The sequence below is a fragment of the Rhipicephalus sanguineus genome, chromosome 11 (assembly GCF_013339695.2).
Source record: "Rhipicephalus sanguineus isolate Rsan-2018 chromosome 11, BIME_Rsan_1.4, whole genome shotgun sequence".
NCBI classification, from domain to species: Eukaryota; Metazoa; Arthropoda; class Arachnida; order Ixodida; family Ixodidae; genus Rhipicephalus; species Rhipicephalus sanguineus.
Genome location: NC_051186.1, coordinates 116,351,309 through 116,369,715, shown reverse-complemented (window position 1 = coordinate 116,369,715; position 18,407 = coordinate 116,351,309). Strand labels below are relative to the sequence as shown.

The window sequence follows — 18,407 nt, the reverse complement described above, 5'->3', positions numbered from 1 at the left end:
ATTATGTCCATCTAGCGGAAAACATATCAAGCAAAGAAAAAAAAAACATTTGATAATGTGCTGCCATCTCTGAGGTATTGTGAGAAACATGTTTCAACTACGGCGGTTCTAGCACCAGGGAAGTGCTTTAGATCTAAAACCTGTACCATTACTATAGATACATCGCTCGCGCGCGTGTGTGTGTCTGTGTGGGTGTGCGTGTGTGTATAATAAGTATGCACTTAGTGGTTGACGTGCGCACTAGGAGCGGATTTCGCTATCGCGTTCAACTCTCAAGGCTCGTTCACACTGAGCATTCCGGCGACCGGAGAGCCGCAGAATCCGGTTCACGGCGGCGGCGAGATTCGCCGAATCGGCCCTCTCCGCGCCGATCGCTCCCGGACCGATTTTTGCGGAAACCGCCGCCGGATCCGCTCGCCGCGGAACTTGAAAACATGGCGGCCAAGTCCGACACGCTCGTCCCGTCGAAGTCGAAAAACATCCACATAGCGGAATTGCTAATCGAAATGGTGCGGAACTACCTCGTGCTTTACGACAAACGCCACCCGAAGCACAAGGACAGTTTACTGAAGGACGATTTGTGGAATAAAATTGGCAACGAGCTTGGACTGACTGGTACGTACGAGTACTGCTGTCTATGTTGCTTTGTTTCTGATGCAGCTAGCACCAGTTCAAGCATTGCGATGTAGCTGCCTTGCACGCCCTAGTCGCAAAGAGCGTTGAAACGATCATGGTCGTTTATAGCAGCGCTGAAGACCCGCAAAATTGCATGGCGTAGTTTCGAGCCGCGACAACATCATGAGAACATCCGGGCAACTGCGAATCCATCCCGCGCTCACCCGTGGTTGATGGCTTACTCGACAGATGGCGCAATATGGCTATCCGGCGGCGCGGTGCGCGTGCAGTGCGAACGACACTGTGTTTCGGCGACAGGAGAATTCCAGTCGCTGTGGCCGGCGGATTCCCCAGTGTGAATGAGCCATTAAAGGCGAAGCTTAAGGGTCCCCCAATTTTTTCGACGGTACGTCCCTACCATCACTTAACGTACATCGCAGTAGTACATCGTACAACGCTGCACACATTTTGCTATTTAAGACAATCCCTTTGTGGTAGTGATTTATGAGCAGTTGTATCATACGAATAAGATATACAAAGATATTTTGTGCGAACACGTTCTTTTTTAGGCTAGTACTTGTGCACCATGTCTGAGGTGTCAAATTTCACTCAACGTTTGCTCGAACTCATCATTTATTCAAATTCCGCAGGTTCCAGGTCAGAGGATGTTTCGGTCTGACGTTACAGGGTTGCGGCATCGCCTACCCGCCGGGCAGGGTAGTTCCGACATTGCCATGAGATTTCGGTGATTAATAACTGAAATGGCGTAAAACCTTTGTGATATCTAAAAAAATGAGTGTGCAGTAAATTTCCAAGGAAAACAAATTTGCGTTTTAAACAAATGCTCTCAACCCAAAAATAAAAAGCTTAGCACATCTTTTTTGATAATTAATTCCTTTCAATGTCATCTTAGTAGCAGAAAATTATCTCCAACTCGACGTAGATTACGTCTGCAAAACTAGAGGAGCATGACTGGCATGGAATTTCTGTGAAGAATGAGTATCATCTATAAATATCAGCCTCTATGCCTATTGAAGCAATTTTGGCTGAATCATCCTTCTTTTCTCTTCACTTTACGCAACCCTACCTCCTGTGAGGCCGCCACAGGAGAGCTGCTCGTCGCTTCTATGTCAGCGTCACGTGGTAAGTCCAGGAGACGTATACAAAAACAGAGAAGGAAACTCACAAAAGCGAACTTCTCAGGTTTCAGGCAAACATTTATTTCGTGTACGATTCCCCAGCTACTTGAAGTCCACAGCAGCGAACTTGTCCCGACGTTGGAAACGCGCCACTTGGCATGCTGGTTCACAAGGCCATCATTCTACTTCCTAAATTTGACAACATTATTGCTGTTGTTGCGTCAATATAGGAGTTGTTGTCACTGCCGCATATTTCTTCGCAGAGCTATCGCGAGAGATATACTGACAGAAATATGCTGTCGTTGCAGCTTATTTTTCTAAAAAGGTGGCTTAGCGACTACGAAGTTACTGTTCTTAACTGGGATGAAGTTTCGCTATTTTACAGAAGGAATAGAGATCCTACATGCGCACAGTATTTTATAATAGCAGACTAAAGTGTGTTCTTACCACGCCCTGGGGCACAATGCGCTGCGACAGCTTTATTCCAGCGATATCACGTCCCACACGGTACCATAGGATGTCTCCGACCTAAACATGTGCACTGGCTGCCCGACTTCTGGCAAGTCAATGGATGTGCGCATGGTGCTTTCAGGCTGCAACGCTGAGCAAGGTTTCGGAACTGCAATTAATGTGAAAAAATTCATTTGTTTAGTTTATTTTGTGCATTGACTTGCACTGTCTGCTCTTTCAATATACTTGTTCATGGTATAGAATGGCATTGTACGTACACTATAAGCCGTTTATTAAGAGCAAGGCTGTTTAAGCGTGGCAATACTCTGTTGTCAGGCGAGGAGGATCCATGTTAAGATAGGGGGAGCCTAGCCTGGGTATGCCAAGCCGCGCAAAGCCTGGAAAGCGGCTGAGTATAATATAGCAAGGGGATGGAAAAGGAAAGTGAGGGTGAGGAGGGTGATGACGAGTGAAGAAATACAGAGAAATAAAAGGAACAAAAAGAAACAAAAGAGCGAAATACACAGGAAGAAAAACACAGAGAGCGAAAGGCATAGAAACAGCCACCGAACAAGAAAAAAAAATAGAAATCAAGGTACAAGGAGAAAGAAAGAGAAAAGCAGAGAGAAACAAAAACACATATGAAGATAGGAAGAAATACGTAGTATAGTAAAGCAAGAGGGCGGGAAAAGGAATTGAGGGTGAGGGAGAAGGAAACGAGGAGTGGAGAGGGTAAAGCGTAGCATAGCATTTTACAGTGTTGTTTAGCTAGGGGATAGGAAAGCAGAGTGAAGGTGAGGAGGACTGATGTAAGGGTGCGTAGGAGGGAAAAGAGAAAGAAAAGGAGGAGGTGAGACTGTACGCCATAGCATACCCACGCGTGAAAGGAGGTGAGGGTGAGGAGGAGTGATGTGTGGGTGAGAAAGAGGCAAATGATGAGTCGTATGGTAAAGCATAGCCATGTATAGTATGCTATAGCAAGCGGTGGGAAAGAGAAATGTGGGTCAGGAGGAGGGAAAGGAACATGAGCGATGGTAAAGCATAGCATAGCCACATAAATTATAGCGAGGGGTGGGAAAGGAAAATGAGAGCTGGGGAGGAGCGATGTGAGGCTAAGCAGGAAGAAAAGGAGGAGAATGTGAAGAATAGCATAGCCATGTGTAGCATAAAATGGCAAGGGGGAGGGAAAGAGCAGGGATAGGAGGGGAGAGGGTAAATAATTGCTTACTCTTGTACAGTATAGTATCGAAAGGAGTGGGAAAGGTAAGTGAGAGTGGAGATAATGAAAATGAGGAGGGGAAGACCACTAGCCCCGCTGATTCCTCAGTTGTCGCACCATTACTGCGCAGCTTTGCCAATTTTTTCGCGGACAGCATTTTGTATTTCACTTAGTGCTGACCGCCCCATAGATTGCTGTAGATTCTCGATGTATTCGGGTTTGACCAGCAAGGACGGTTATCAACGCTCGACGCTGTCCGCGAGGCAGTGTTCGAGAAGCTTCGCGATTGTAGTAGATCGTTTTGTTAGGATTGCACGTCGCAGGCGAATGTTCCACCTTTGTCGAGAGATAACGCCGCCAGCAGCGATATCGCTGGAAAGTTCGATAGCACCTGTATAAAAGCTGACGCGCTTGACCGCTTGTCAGTAGGTCGACGGTCGACGCTCTGTTAGCCGCTATCAGTGTATTGCTGTACTCGACTTTGAGTTTCCCGGCCCGAAGTTCGGCAAAATAAAGAGTTTCATCCCTGACGTGCTGACTTCTGCCTTCGTCGACGTCACGAGCACGTGAAATCTGGTGGAGGTACTTCCCCGTCCATGTACCGAACACCCCCCTCCAACCTTGAGCCAAGCCCACACCGTCAAGAGGACTCCGGTGCCACCGCTGACCAGTGAGCCAGCCGCAGACAGCAAGGTCTCCCACCAGAATACGGACTCCTACCGGACAAGCCAAAAGCCACGACAACGATGAGAACAGGGCCGACGACTGCCGCAGTGTCCCCTATGGCGATCGTGATGCAGCCACCCAGGGAGCCGCCGACCCTCCGTGGTTCGCCAGTGAAGACTCCGAGACTTGGCTCGAGACCTTCGAAAGGGTCTCAAAATTTATTAACTGGGACTGCGAGGGCAAGCTGCGCCACGTATACTTCTACTTAGAAGACGCCGCGAGGACGTGGTTCGAGAACCCAGAATCCGCCTTACAAACATGGGATCTCTTTCGGACGACGTTCCTTAGCACGTTCACGAGCGTGGTCCGCAAGGAACGGGCCGCGGCTATGCTGGAGAGCCGTGTGCAGCTGCCGAATGAAAATATTGCCATCTACACGGAAGAGATGAATCGCCTGTTTCGACACGCCGACCCAAGTATGCCCGAAGAGAAGAAAGTAATAATAATAATAATAATAATAATATCTGGGGTTTAACGTCCCAAAACCACCATATGATTATGAGAGACGCCGTAGTGGAGGGCTCCGGAAATTTCGACCACCTGGGGTTCTTTAACGTGCACCTAAATCTAAGTACACGGGCCTCAGACATTTTCGCCTCCATCGAAAATGCAGCCGCCGCGGCCGGGATTCGATCCCGCGACCTTCGGGTCAGCAGTCGAGCGCCATAACCACTAGACCACCGTGGCGGGGCAAGAGAAGAAAGTGAGGTTCCCCATGCGGGGTGTCAAACAGGAACTCTTCGCTGGATTGATAAGGAAACCGCCGAAGACGGTCGCTGAATTTGCTTCGGAGGCTTCGACAATCGAGAAAACGCTTGAGATGCGAACACCGCAATACAACCGCAGCTTCTTGGCCACAAGCTACGCCGTCGTTCAAGCACTAGGATCCGCCGACCTGCGTGATACGATTCGAGCAATCGCGCAAGAGGAGCTGCGAAAAATTCTACTTTCGTCGCAACCTCAAGTAGATTCCATCGCTAACATCGTGCGCCAGGAGATCCAGCATTCACTCGGTGCGCCTCAGCTAGCAGAGCCGCAGCCGCAAGCTATGAGCTACGCTGCTGCAACCCGCCGTCATGTTCCTCCTCCACGCCCACGCCAAGACGCCACACCGCCGCAGTACCCTCGCCAGACGCCGCTGTCACCGACGCCCTACCCCCCACCTGTCGGCCAGCGCTACACCCCGAGGAAGACCGATGTCTGGCGCGCCCCTGACAAGCGCCCGCTCTGCTACCACTGCGGGAAGGCCGGCCACACGTACCGCCGCTGCCAGTACCGTCAGATGGGGCTATGCGGATTCGCCGTCAACGCGCCGCGCCCGCAGCCAGGCGAACAGGCTCGCAACATCGACGACTACCTCACCGGAACACAGTGGCAAGAACGACGACCTTCCCACTCACCGTCGCCCAGCCGCTACATGGCACCGCACCACCGGCAGTACACTGGCCCAAACTGGGGCCGGTCGCCTAGCCCGTATCCGGAAAACTAAGGGCAGCGACCGATGGATGTGTGGTTGCTGAACGACGAAATGCAGAAGATCCTCCGCCGTCGACGAAGACGCCGCGATGAAGTTCCGAGCCCCCGCCGCACGCCGAACGAAGTCCTGAAGACGAAACTTTGCGACCGGAAGCAGACCTGACGACGCAACGCGGAAGCAGCGGTGCAAACCGACGTAGCCGTGACCCGACGCCGCGACGTAACCGCAACGCAAGACGGCGGACTAGCGAGCTCGACGTTCTGATCGACGGCCACACCGTCACCGCTCTCGTCGATACTGGAGCCGACTATTCCGTCATCAGTGGGCCGTTCGCAGCAACGTTAAGGAAAGTTAGGACTGCTTGCGAAAGCCCGGAGATCCGGACCGCTGTAGGCCATTTGATAACGCCGATTGGTGTGTGCACGGCGAGAGTCACCATCAATAACCGGACTTATCCTGCGAGCTTTGTAATCCTACAAAACTGCTCCAGGTATGTGATACTTGGAATGGACTTCCTAAGTGACCACGGCGCCGTCATCGACCTGAAGTCTGAGTCGATTACACTAACCTCAGACAAAGCGCTCCCGCCCCACGCGACGCCAGGGAACCATGCATTCAATGTGATAGAAGACCAGGTGACCGATCCGCCGCGCTCCAGCGTCATGATTTCCGTCGGCACCGAAAAACCCGCGAATGTACAGCCGCCAGCGATGCTTTCGCCCTCTTCGATGCTGCCGAACCTGTTTCGACGAATAGAGGTCCCGAACCGGATTTTGACGTCAACCCGAGCCTTCCGAAGGTCAAGCAAGACCAGCTAAAAACCTTGCTCCTGCAATACAAGGACTGTTTCTCGTCGTTATCGCGGGTCCGACAAGCTAAGCAGCGCATTATAACAGCAGAAAATTCTCGACCACTCCGTCAGAGCCCCTACAGAGTTTCGATTCGAGAGCGTGACGCGATAAAAAACAAGTCGACGAGATGCTACGCGACAACATCATCCAGCCGTCCAAGACTCCGTGGGCGTCACCCGTGGTGTGAGTGAAGAAGAAGGACGGCAAACTGCGCTTCTGCGTTGATTATCGGCGCCTAAACAAAATCACGAAGAATGACGTGTACCCTCTCCCACGGATAGACGACATCCTGGATCGACTTCACAACGCGACGTACTGTTCGTCGATGGACCTAAATACCGCCTATTGGCAGATCGAAGTAGACGAAAGAGACCGAGAAAAGACTACTTTTTAACACCCGACAGCCTCTTGGAGTTCAAGGTCATGCCTTTCGGTCTTTGCTCGGCACCTGCGACGTTCCAGCGCGTGATGGACACCGTACTGGCCGGATTGAAGTGGCAGACCTGCCTTGTGCATTTGGACGACGTCGTTGTGTTTTCCTCAACCTTCGACGAGCATCTCCAGCAGTCAAGACCTCTGGACTGACCCTGAAGCGAGAAAAGTGCCGATTCGCGTACGACGAGCTCTTGTCTCTGGGTCATGTGATCAGCAAAATTGGAGTGCGCGCAGACCCGCGGAAACAGCTGCCATCGCCAACTTCGCGCCACCCACCCACAAGAAGGCCGTGCGCCGATTTCTCGGCTTATGCGCCTATTACAGACGCTTCGTCAAAAACTTTTCACGGATCGCCGAACCACTGACGCTTCTCACGAAGACTAACGTGGAATTCAGGTGGGAAACGGCGCAAGTGCATGCCTTTCAAGAACTTAAACGACGCCTGCAGACGCCACCCATACTTGCGCATTTCGACGATTGCGTCGATACGGAAATACACACCAACGCAAGCAGCGTAGGACTCGGTGCCGTCATTGTTCAAAAGACTGACGGGCTTGAAAGGGTTATCAGTTATGCTAGCCGGTCACTATCCAAGGCAGAAGCCAACTATTCCACAAGAGAAAAGGAATGCCTTGCCATCCTCTGGGCTACGTCAAAGTTTCGCCCCTACCTCTATGGCAGGCCCTTCAAAGTTGTCAGTGACCATCACGCCTTATGTTGGCTATCTAACTTGAAGGACCCTTCCAGGTGGTCTCGCACGATGGAGTCTGAGGCTTCAAGAATTCGACATTACCGTCATGTACAATTCCGGAAGAAAACACTCTGACGCCGACTGCCTGTCGCGTGCCCCCGTCGACGCGCCGCCGCAAGACGACGACGATGACTGCTTCCTCGGAACTATAAGTGCCGATGACTTCACCGAAAGGCAACGAGCCGACGCGGAACTGGGGGGCCTTATGGAGTACCTCGAGTGCAAGACCGCCGTTGTTCCGAAGGTGTTCAAGCGAGGACTGCCGTCGTTTTCCTTACGGAACGGCGTTCTCCTGAAGAAGAACTTCTCGCCACTTCGAACCGACTACCTTCTCGTCGTGCCCTCATCATTGCGACCAGAAGTCCTCCAGGCCCTACACGACGACCCGACGGCTGGACACTTCGGTGTTTCCCGCACGCTCGCCAGAATACAGGAAAATTACTACTGGCCACGCCTTGCTGCCGACGTCGCCCACTACGTTAAGACTTGCCGAGATTGCCAGCGACGGAAGACACCGCCGACTAGGCCAGCGGGACTTCTGCATCCAATCGAACCACCTCACCTGCCATTCCAGCTAATCGGGATGGACCTACTGGGGCCGTTCCCAACGTCGACTTCCGGCAACAAGTGGATCGTCGTAGCGACTGACTACCTCACCCGCTACGCCGAGACAAAGGCCTTGCCCAAAGGCAGTGCCGCCATGGTAGCCAAGTTCTTCGTGGAGAACATCGTCTTGTGTCATGGCGCAATAGAGGTCATCATCACAGAGGTACCGCCTTTACTGCGGACTTAACTCAGGCGATCTTCAAATACAGCGAGACGAGCCACCGCTGCACCACCGCATACCACCCACAGACCAATGGCCTCACCGAACGTCTAAATAAGACCATCGCCGACATGCTGGCCATGTACGTCGACGTTGAGCACAAGACGTGAGACGCCGTCCTTCCGTACGTGACCTTCGCTTACAACACGGCCGTCCAAGAAACAACGCAGATGACGCCGTACAAGTTGGTCTACGGAAGGAGCCCAGCGACGACGCTCGACGCCATGCTACCGAACGTCACCGACGAAGAAAACCTCGACGCCGCCGCTTACATACAACGTGCCGAAGAAGCTCGACATCTCGCCCGCCTGCGCATCAAGACCAAGCAGTACACCGACAGCCGTCGCTACAATCTTCGACGACGCTTCGTGGAATACCAGCCCGGCGACCGTGTTTGGGTCTGGACACCGATACGCCGACGTTGGCTTAGCGAAAAACTCTTTCGGCGATACTTCGGGCCATACAAGTTTGTTCGACGTCTCGGCGCTCTTGACTACGACGTCATCCCGGACGGCATTACGAACTCCCAGCGACGCCGCGCACGACCTGAAGTCGTCCATGTCGTGCGCCTTAAGCCGTTTTTTGCACATTAGCGAACCTGGGAACTCTACTTTTTCCTTTGTTATTGTAATTTATTTATGTATGCACTTTTTTTCTCTTTGTTCTTTCAAAAGCATCGGGACGATGCTTTTTCGGAGGGGGGGGGGGGGCAATGCCACGCCCACTTCTTCTTTTATTTTGATGTATTCGGGTTTGACCAGCAAGGACGGTTATCAACGCTTGACGCTGTCCGCGAAGCATTGTTCGAGAAGCTTCGCGATGGTAGTAGCTTGTTTTGTTAGGATTGCGCGTCGCAGGCGAATGTTCCAGCTTTGTCGAGAGATAACGCCGTCACTAGCGATATCGCTGCGTTCGATAGCGCCTGTATAAAAGCCGACGCGCTTGACCGCTTGTCAGTTTATCGATGGTCGACGCTCTGTTCGCCGCTACAGTGTATTGCTGTATTCTGACTTTCGAGTTTCCCGGCCACATGTTCGGCCAAATAAAGAGTTTCATCCCTGACGTGCCGACTGCTGCCTTCGTCGACGTCACGACCGTGTGACAATATATTAATACCCTAGCCGCACGCAATGATCAAACAACGTTGAAGAAACTTTCTCAATGTGGCGGCAACGTTGGGTCAGCATTTGGTGCTACTAGGGTAAAGCAATATTAATGAGAACTAAAAGACAACACTGCCAAAGAGAGTATAGGGGACGTTATTTGTAACAATTGGGATATATATGCGAAGAAAGTAAAGTGCACGAAAATATAACTTGCCGCCGGCAGGGTTAGGAAAGTGATATAGAAAGAATTAGTGCAATAAAAAAGAAGGCGTCTGCCGCAGGAATTCAAACTCGCCACCTTCTCATCCCCAACCGAGTATTCTATCATTATGCCACACCAGAACGCAAGTCTGCGTGAAACGGCTCGTCAAGAAACGAACACACCGGTCGGTTTCATCTTTAGATGTCGCAAGTCAAGGTAGGCGCGACCTTTCTTTCCAAATAAAACTAGCTTCTTTATTAGACACAAATAAACGGCTGCCCACATCAAATGACATGCCGATAGTGGGAAGACCGCTAAGTTTCTTTATAATTTACATCCTAACTCCGAAAAAGTTTAATTGGACGGAGGGGCAGGTACAGTTTGCCGACTTGTTATGGTTCGTTCGATAAATACGCGCGTACATGATTTAATAAATAGTTATCTCGCGCGAGCGACGCTATGCCAGTACTTCGGGCGTAGCAGTGTTCTGATTTGCAGTTCTTTATATACCTGCAGCTGTCAAACAGCTCTGCAAAAGAACAAGTACAACAGGCTGAAAAAAATATACCAGGCCTTTAGTTTACTTAGGCGTACCAATTGACAAGATATGGTTACATATGACTCAGAAAAGTACAGGGAATGCGGCCGGCAGCTTTTGGTAACTGCATGTGTGCCTTACGGAAAGCGCATCGCATTGATGGTCATCGCACCTTGTGCCGACACCGTAAACCATAAAAAATGCTTTATATGGGTTGAGTGGTGTCCAAACTGTAATCTGCGGTCATTTTTGCACGTTGGAATACATCATCATCATCAGTCTGAGTACGCCCACTGCAAGGCAACGGCATCTTTCATGTTTCGTCAATCAACCCTGTCCTGTGCTTGCTGATGCCACGTTATACCCGCAAACTTCTTAATCTCACCTGCCCACCTAACTTTCTCCCCCTCGTGCGTTTGACTTCCCTTGGAATCCCGTTTGTTACTCTCAATGACCAGCGGCTATCTCGCCTACGCGCCATGTCCATTTATTCTTCATTTCGACTAAGATGTCCTCAACACCCGTTTGTTCCCTGACCCATTCTGCTCTCTTCTTGTCCGTTAAGATTACACTCACCATTTTCCTTTCCGTCACTCGCTGCGCCGTCCTCAACTTCAGTTCAACCCTCTTTGTAAGTCTGCAGGTTTGGGTTCCGTAAGCAAGTGCCGTTACTCTGCCGCTGTTTTGTACCCTCCATTTGAGGGATAATGGTAAAATAACAATAATGATTTGAGAATGTGCTCCACCCCATTTTCATTCTTCTCGTTACTTCAGTCACATGATTCGGTTCTGCAGTCGCTGCCTGCCATAAGTAGATGTACTCCTTAACTTCCAGTGCCTCTCTGGAATTGCGTATACTTCAACCAAGTAGCCCCGGTGGCATGCAGACGGACTCGGCCTGTACTCTAGGCATAACGCTCTCTTGGAGTCGCACTGGGTAGAATCATGGTGCTGGTGAGTGGCGATCATTGATGTCTCTGCATTTTAGTCTCGAAACCTTTTCAACTCTCACCTTAAGTATAGCTGAAGTAAGTGAAAATGCAAGAATTGCCAGTGATCCGTTCCCGGTGTGGCGATATCGAGCGAAAGCTGTTTTTCTGGCCTCCGTTTAGAGGGTATGCGAAGCCAGGGCTCATTTACTTCTCGCCAACTGCGGGGCTATGTAACGATTTGCTGTGTCTGTTCAGACCGACGCCTCCAAACTTATAAACACTGCAATATGGAACCATTACAGGAACACTTCGTAGATGCGAAACTGATATATGTGTGGGACATGCACAAAATGTGCGCTGCTGTGCTCCACAAGAATTAATGACGTGCTATTGACAATGAGCATGAATAAAAAAGCGTGCTAGAAAGAAAAATGATCAGCGTTGGCTGCTTTGAGTTAACATAGTGTGCTTCACATACGAAAGGAAACATTAAAAATCACAGTTTCGCCGCAAGGACGAAGCAATGAATGCGATAGCAAGAAACTAATGCTATACGAAGTGAGGTTCGCCAATGGATACTCTCAGTTTGAACAGCCCTCCTATTGCAAAGGCGGCCGAAGCAGCGAAGGAAACTAGCGTGCTTCAAGTGTCGAGCTGTGACACTTGATAGTTCGCGCTCATCTTCTGTTTGTTCGTTTAGCGGCGTCCCTTGAGCTCGAGTGACTTTCGTACGCTCCGTAACATGAGCGTGGACATCACGGTGAAAGCTCGAAATATCCCTCTTCCCCTCACCACGAGGAAACCGGGCGAGCAGACAGCGGAAGGGCAAGGTTCTCCCTGCGCAAATAATAGAAGAAGCGAAGCTCGCCGACGACATTTAAATCCGCCCGTCACGCTCGTCGCTCCATCTCGCTGGCAATGAAGAAACGCTTATAAGCGCCTGCCGTCCTGCCAGCGGTAAAGGGTGTGTATATAACGCTCGCCGTTAGCTACCTGAAGGATCTGCGCTGTCTGGCGTAGTGGTTAGCACTACGCGCTGCGGTACGAGAGGTCGCTGGTTCGATCCCGCGCTTATATATATATATATAGATTGTAGCGACGCGTTCCGACTCAGTAATGGGTCGTCCTCACGAGCGCCTTCCAGTGGGTCGTTCTCTTCTCTGAGAGCACGCCCCTCGTGCAGAGAGTCACCCCGCTTTGACTGTCGCTGCCGTGCGCCGTCGCTGAGTGCCCGTTAATAAACGTCTTGACAATTTGGTGGAGGTGGTGGAGGAGTCTTGCAGGCGAAGTGCCCAACGGGCAAGACGGCCTGAGGGATCCTTCAATGGCGACAACCAGCACAGTGCATGATGGTCGGTGACGACATCAAATGGGCGACCATACAATATATATATATATATATATATATATATATATATATATATATATATATATATATATATATAATATGGACAGAAGAGCGACTCCGGCTGGGTGACTGGCCCAGGGATCAGGCGAGGTTCCGCTGGTCGTGCTGCCGTTCCCGGTGGCTGGCACGACCACGGTGTGCTGCTGGGACGAACGCGGCGGCTCTGTTCCGGAGCTTCCAAGCGACCGCTACCCTCCTGCTGCTGCCGCGGCAGAAGGCCGTGATATGGCGTGGGGAACTCCCGTTGAGGGCGTCAACGAGCCAGGCGACGCGTTGCCCCGAGCGATCGGCGTCCAACAAGCCCAAGCTAAACACGGCGAGAGGCTTTTCATTTAGAGACATCTCTAGTATAGGACTGCATGTGGCAGACTACTGTCCGAGATAGTTCAGTAATGGTTGATTTTTCTGTAAGTATATGTGTGTGTGTGAAGTGTGTGCACTCGTGGCTTGATTTTTCCTTGGCTAGCGGTTCTGGGCCCAAACCTGACACTACGTCATATATATATATATATATATATACATATATATATATATATATATATATATATATATATATATATATATATATCCTTTCAGTCAATGTGTGTACATTTGTACACATCAACTTCGGAGTCGCATCACGCACCGCGTGTTCCTTCAAATGGCCTGAAACTTAGTGTGCACATTGGAGCAGGCTTCCAGAGTGGACACCTAGCGCTTATTTACCTTCATTATGCGGCTTATTGCTGTAGATAATCACTTTGCTGGAGAGACTACCATGTTCGACGATCGTTCGACGTGCGACGTTCCAGGAACAACGTCAAGAGTATATTTTTTCTTCGCTCGAAATATATAGAACCAAAAAACAAACTGTGCATGCACTTTGGGCCTAATAGTTGATTCCTTTTATGCAAGGATTAAAGCTGACTGATTTGCAGAATAATTATATATTTAATTACAAGCTAATAACATTAATTATTGTAACTCACACAAAACAACACAATCCTTCATTTTATTTCTTGGAATGTAATACTGAGTGCCTTGAAATCATGCCATGCAAATTTGATGCATTTGCAGACAGTGCATCATAATTCGTGACTGAAAGGAATATACATACTTATACATATACGGTGCATGACGGCGGCGACGGCGACGGCAAAATCCAGCCGCGACTGTCTATATTATTGCTATCGCAATAAAATAAGTGTGATTTCACCTATCCCGTACATCATGAAAATAGTGCGCATCTCATCATTTTTCTCTGCCAAGCTAGAAATTGTGACACATATGTTTCAGACTTGCAAGGACACCATCCATAGGTACCTTCGAGTCAAACACTCCGATTATGCGTCCACTCCGATTTATGTGTTTTAGACATTTACAACGATGAAATGTTGTTGTTATTGTTCATCTCTGGTGTCCTGTAATTTGTGCCATCATAATTTAATATCCTTTAGTAGACATTAAAAAAAATAAAAGAAAACAGTGTGCTGGTAAATCTATTTCGCAAAACAGTTAGCGCAGTAACAAATAACAGACTGTTAGCTTTATGAGTACATGCTTTGCGCTGACAGAAATTTCCATGCGTATGAAATAATTGTAACCCGGCTTTTCTGGAAGGAAGCAGAGGACGCGTGTGATTTCTTATTCTCAGGTGTTTTCGCAATGTGGAGACACCTCAGAATACCGTAATGGGTGTTTCTCTTCATTCAACGTTTAATCCTCCGAACTCTTCTCTTTTATTGCGGAAACTCTTAGTCGTTTTAACTTCTAAATGATAGTTGAACAATGTATTATATAAACGCCTGTGGTAATAACTATCTTCAAAATATTTGATAACATATGTGATTTTACGTGCGAAAGCAACGATATGAGGATGAGGCAGGCCGTAGGGGAGCGCTGCGGAAATTTCGATCATCTGATGTTCTTTAACGCACACGGACCTCACAAGTACACAGGCCTCTAACATTTCGCTTCTATTAAAATGCGACCGTCGAGGCCGGGATCAAACCAGCGACCTTCGGGCCCACAGCCGAGCACCGAAACCATTGTTCTCTGCAGCATTCCCTCGAAATTTGGAGACGAACAGCCATATTTTAATTTGTTGCTAGTATATGTTACCCTGACTGAAGCGCCAAGCGAATATATCTTAGAATAGTTTGGAGGAATATCCACACCGGAGCACGCGTGCCTAATGCGAGAAATACACGCAAGGAATAATGGGATTGTTATCCTAAACAGCGAACATTTTGGTTTGGGTACACTCAACGAAAAAGTCTAAAAGAATAGGCCACTAGTACTTAATTACAGAGAATGCATTGAAGCTACTCACCAACTGTTTTGGTCTTACACCAATAGCTCGGCATATACTGCTTGTTAAAAGGAATATATAGCAAACGACGCTCAAGCGGCGACGATTTGACATACTTTCTGCTTTACGCAGTGGTTCGTAGTAACATATTGAAGAACTCTCAGGTATAAGACTTATTCGTTCCTGCAGAAACCGACCATTTACGTATGTGGGGCATACTCATGCGCAAAAAGGTGGTCACATCAAAATGCGATCAAAGACAATGAATGCGCTTAGCACTGCATATAGTATATTTATATCTGATTTCATTGTTCCGTAACAATAACCAGGGACCAGTGTCGTTGCAGCTCTTTTGTATGGTCTGCTGGAAAACACGCGAAACTATGTCATGACAGGTTAGAGCGTCATAGTTTCTTAATAGATTGGGATGTTTTCTTCTCCAAAAAGATATTTAGAAGAAGTTGATAGCTAGAGACCTTTCTGTCCGATTTCAGACGTCACTGCAGCTCTTGCTGACAAAAGAAAATGTCATTTGCGTCCACGGAACAAGTCCGCTAAAATCTGAGGCGAAGTCATTAAGTGACTCTGTTGGCGCTCGCGCCCGCGAGACCGTATGGTACTGCAAAAAAATTCTCACCAATGTCTCGTAAGACGTTCCAAGGTCTCGCCATTAACCATATGACCTTGACCAAGCGATTACGTCAGATAATAGGTCAGTGTAACGTAACAGATCACCAACATTTGAAACGTCGTCATGACGCCATGATGACGTCTTGGTTGGCGTTTAGATTATGAAGGCGACTTCGTCACTTCGTCAGGTCTGGGCGGATTACAGAGGCAGTGCAAAGACGCGTTAGGGGCAGAAATCTTTCGGGCGGCTTCGATGGGGATAAATATAATTCACTGAGAAGAAAAAGACGGCTTTCCTTTTCGAGTCGTCTTCGGCGAATTCAAAAGGGGTCGTTTGATTTTCTGACTATGGATTAGTGCTAAACGGCTTATACAACTAAATGTATTTTCCGATGAGGGTGCATAGGTAAAGGCGCCGTGTATTTGTAGAGAGGTCATTTAATTAATCGTTGCCGGTAGAAGCAAGGACATTCCCTTAAAAAATGACATAGATGAAGTCCAAATGTGTTCAAGAGGGAATGTCGCTTAGAATAACAGAGAGCTGTGCTAGTTGGTAAGTATTCATTGTAAAAAGATAGGGCATGCAAACGCGGACACAACAAAGAAGTCAGGGCACCACAAACGCCGACTAACAACTGAAGAGACGCACAACGGCGGAAAAGAAAGAAGATACGAAAACTTACCTGCGCGCCCATGCAATAGGCGAACCTATCAATCCGGCACGCGTGGGGGTCTACGTTGAAGATAACTGTTAAAGCATTTGATTTCATCTTTATGGAAGGTAATCGACGGTTGGCTCACGCATGCGCTACCGCTATTTTCGATATGCCATGCTTCAATCAGGCGCGTTTCACAAAAGACAAGAAGCGGACGTTATTTGTTTCGTAAAACACACCAACAAATTCACTGATTGCCGTACAAGTGTGGTATATAAGGTCTAACTCAGCTGCGGCGGCTTTAACGTAGGACAGACGGGCCACTGCATTAACCAGAGATTATTGGGAAATAACAGATCGCTAACCGGAGGCAAACCTCCTAATCTATCTCTACATTGTCGAGATTGTAACTGCACGCGAAAATTCGATGAATGTGCTGTGTTGTACATGCATGAAATTCGTGAAGCGCGCCTGATTGAAGCATGGCATATCGAGAATAGTGGTAGCGCATGCGTGAGCCAACCGTCGATTAACTTGCATAAAGATGACATCAAATGCCTTAACAGTTATCTTCAACGTAGACCCCCGCGCGTGCCGGATTGATAGGTTCGCCTATTGCATGGGCATGCGCAGATAAGTTTTCGTATCTTTTTTCTTTTCCGCCGTTGTGCGTCTCTTCAGTTGTTGGCCGGCATTTGTGGTGTCCTGACTTCTTTCTTGTGCCCGTGTTTGCACGCCTCGTATTTTTACAGAGAAAGTCGCTGGTGCCAACGTTTCGACATTACTACTTTTACTTTTAGGGCAGTAACTGCAGTTGCTGCCCTGACAAAGACAAGTTTTATTTTTGAAACGTTGCCTCCAGGCACGTTGCCTATTGAAGAATTTTTCATTTAAATTAAATTGCTACTGCCAGAGACACAAGCAGTGGATGCCGCCCTTACAAGGGTGAAAAACTTTGCATAAAGGGGCCTAATCTTGACTTTCACATATGTTACCAAAGATATCACTCGTAAGGTGCGTGTGCCTCACCGTGTGACGAGCCATGTGTTATGTGAGCAGCCCGGACATTCGTCATTGTATAAAGGAAGCTCCCGAGAGGCTAACTAAGGTGGTGGTGATAGCACTTCGGTAGAAAATGGCCATGACGCTTCCTGAATAGCCTGTGCTATGCGAGGATTTGCGAGTGCAGGTAAGATGAGTGCTCGAGTTGTATTGACTTGCATAGCTCCGACATTAAACAAACTCGTAATCAATCGGCGATGCATCAGTTAAAAAGCACACCTTGCCTTAAGACTGTGTGGTGTAGCATAAAATCTAGGTTCTGCACGTTTACACCGCGCAATATTTTTTGCTGCGGAAGCGTACTTCAGCTGTCTTTGTCCACAGTACACAATGAAAAGAGGTGCGCTCTCTAAGCATCCAAGACTTCCGTAATTGGTGCTAACGGCGACGAACACAGCAGTTAAAAAGCTCAGATAGCACACAAGCAGCAGCGTGTAGCCTTCTTTCATGCAAAATAAAGAAGGAACTTTGGAAACTGGTTGAATTTGCTCGCGCATGCCGTGCCTTAAATGGCTGGATGAGCCCAGTCCAGAACAAAACGTCCTTGCCTATATTATTCACTTAATTCATAAAAACAATTCCCGTATGTATTTTGTTTCATTCCGTATGGATAACAATAATGCGAGAGGAAGGAACAAAAAAGCGCTGGCGAGTGAACCGAATGAGTACAAGTTGTACCAGTGAGTTCCTTCTACAAAAAGCTTCCGTAGAAGACTGTCAACATCGACGGCTACGAGGTCGGGAGCTGCTTGTCCTTGGTTGGCAAGCGGTATTCTCAACATCAGGTCACCTTCTGTCGTTGACAAACTCGCTTCTTTCATCGCGCACCCCTGTCGTTTTTGTCATACCTTCTCCCTTGCACAGAAGAGGCATTTTTATCTCGCCGTGAAAAACACGCAGTACCTTTTTGTGAGCTCTTTAGCGTTTGCCCCTGCTTTGCAGATCGCGAAAGTAACATGGAGTCGTAAACAGTCTGTGTTGGTGCCTATTTTCACAAGCGCTTCTCCAATGACCTCCTTGGGACTTTCACTGAATGTGTTGCAAATACCGTGGCTTTTTCGGCGCGTGCAAGTCATGTGAAAACCAACGGCAGT

The 18,407-nt window shown here is 48.7% G+C and overlaps 2 long non-coding RNA genes across 3 annotated transcripts in view; both read right to left on the bottom strand.

The window, feature by feature from the left end:
- LOC125760355 (uncharacterized) overlaps positions 1–15,210 on the bottom strand; it is a 43,748-nt gene extending 28,538 nt beyond the window's left edge. For both annotated transcript variants that reach the window (XR_007417915.1, XR_007417914.1), the window contains exons 1-2: positions 14,987–15,210; positions 2,202–2,373 (exon numbers count right to left, since the gene is read on the bottom strand). This is a non-coding gene — a long non-coding RNA (uncharacterized LOC125760355). The remainder of the gene's footprint in view (positions 1–2,201; positions 2,374–14,986) is intronic.
- The window catches only part of LOC119374383 (uncharacterized), a 239,275-nt gene that overhangs the window by 194,845 nt on the left and 26,023 nt on the right, over positions 1–18,407 (bottom strand). The window lies entirely within an intron of this gene.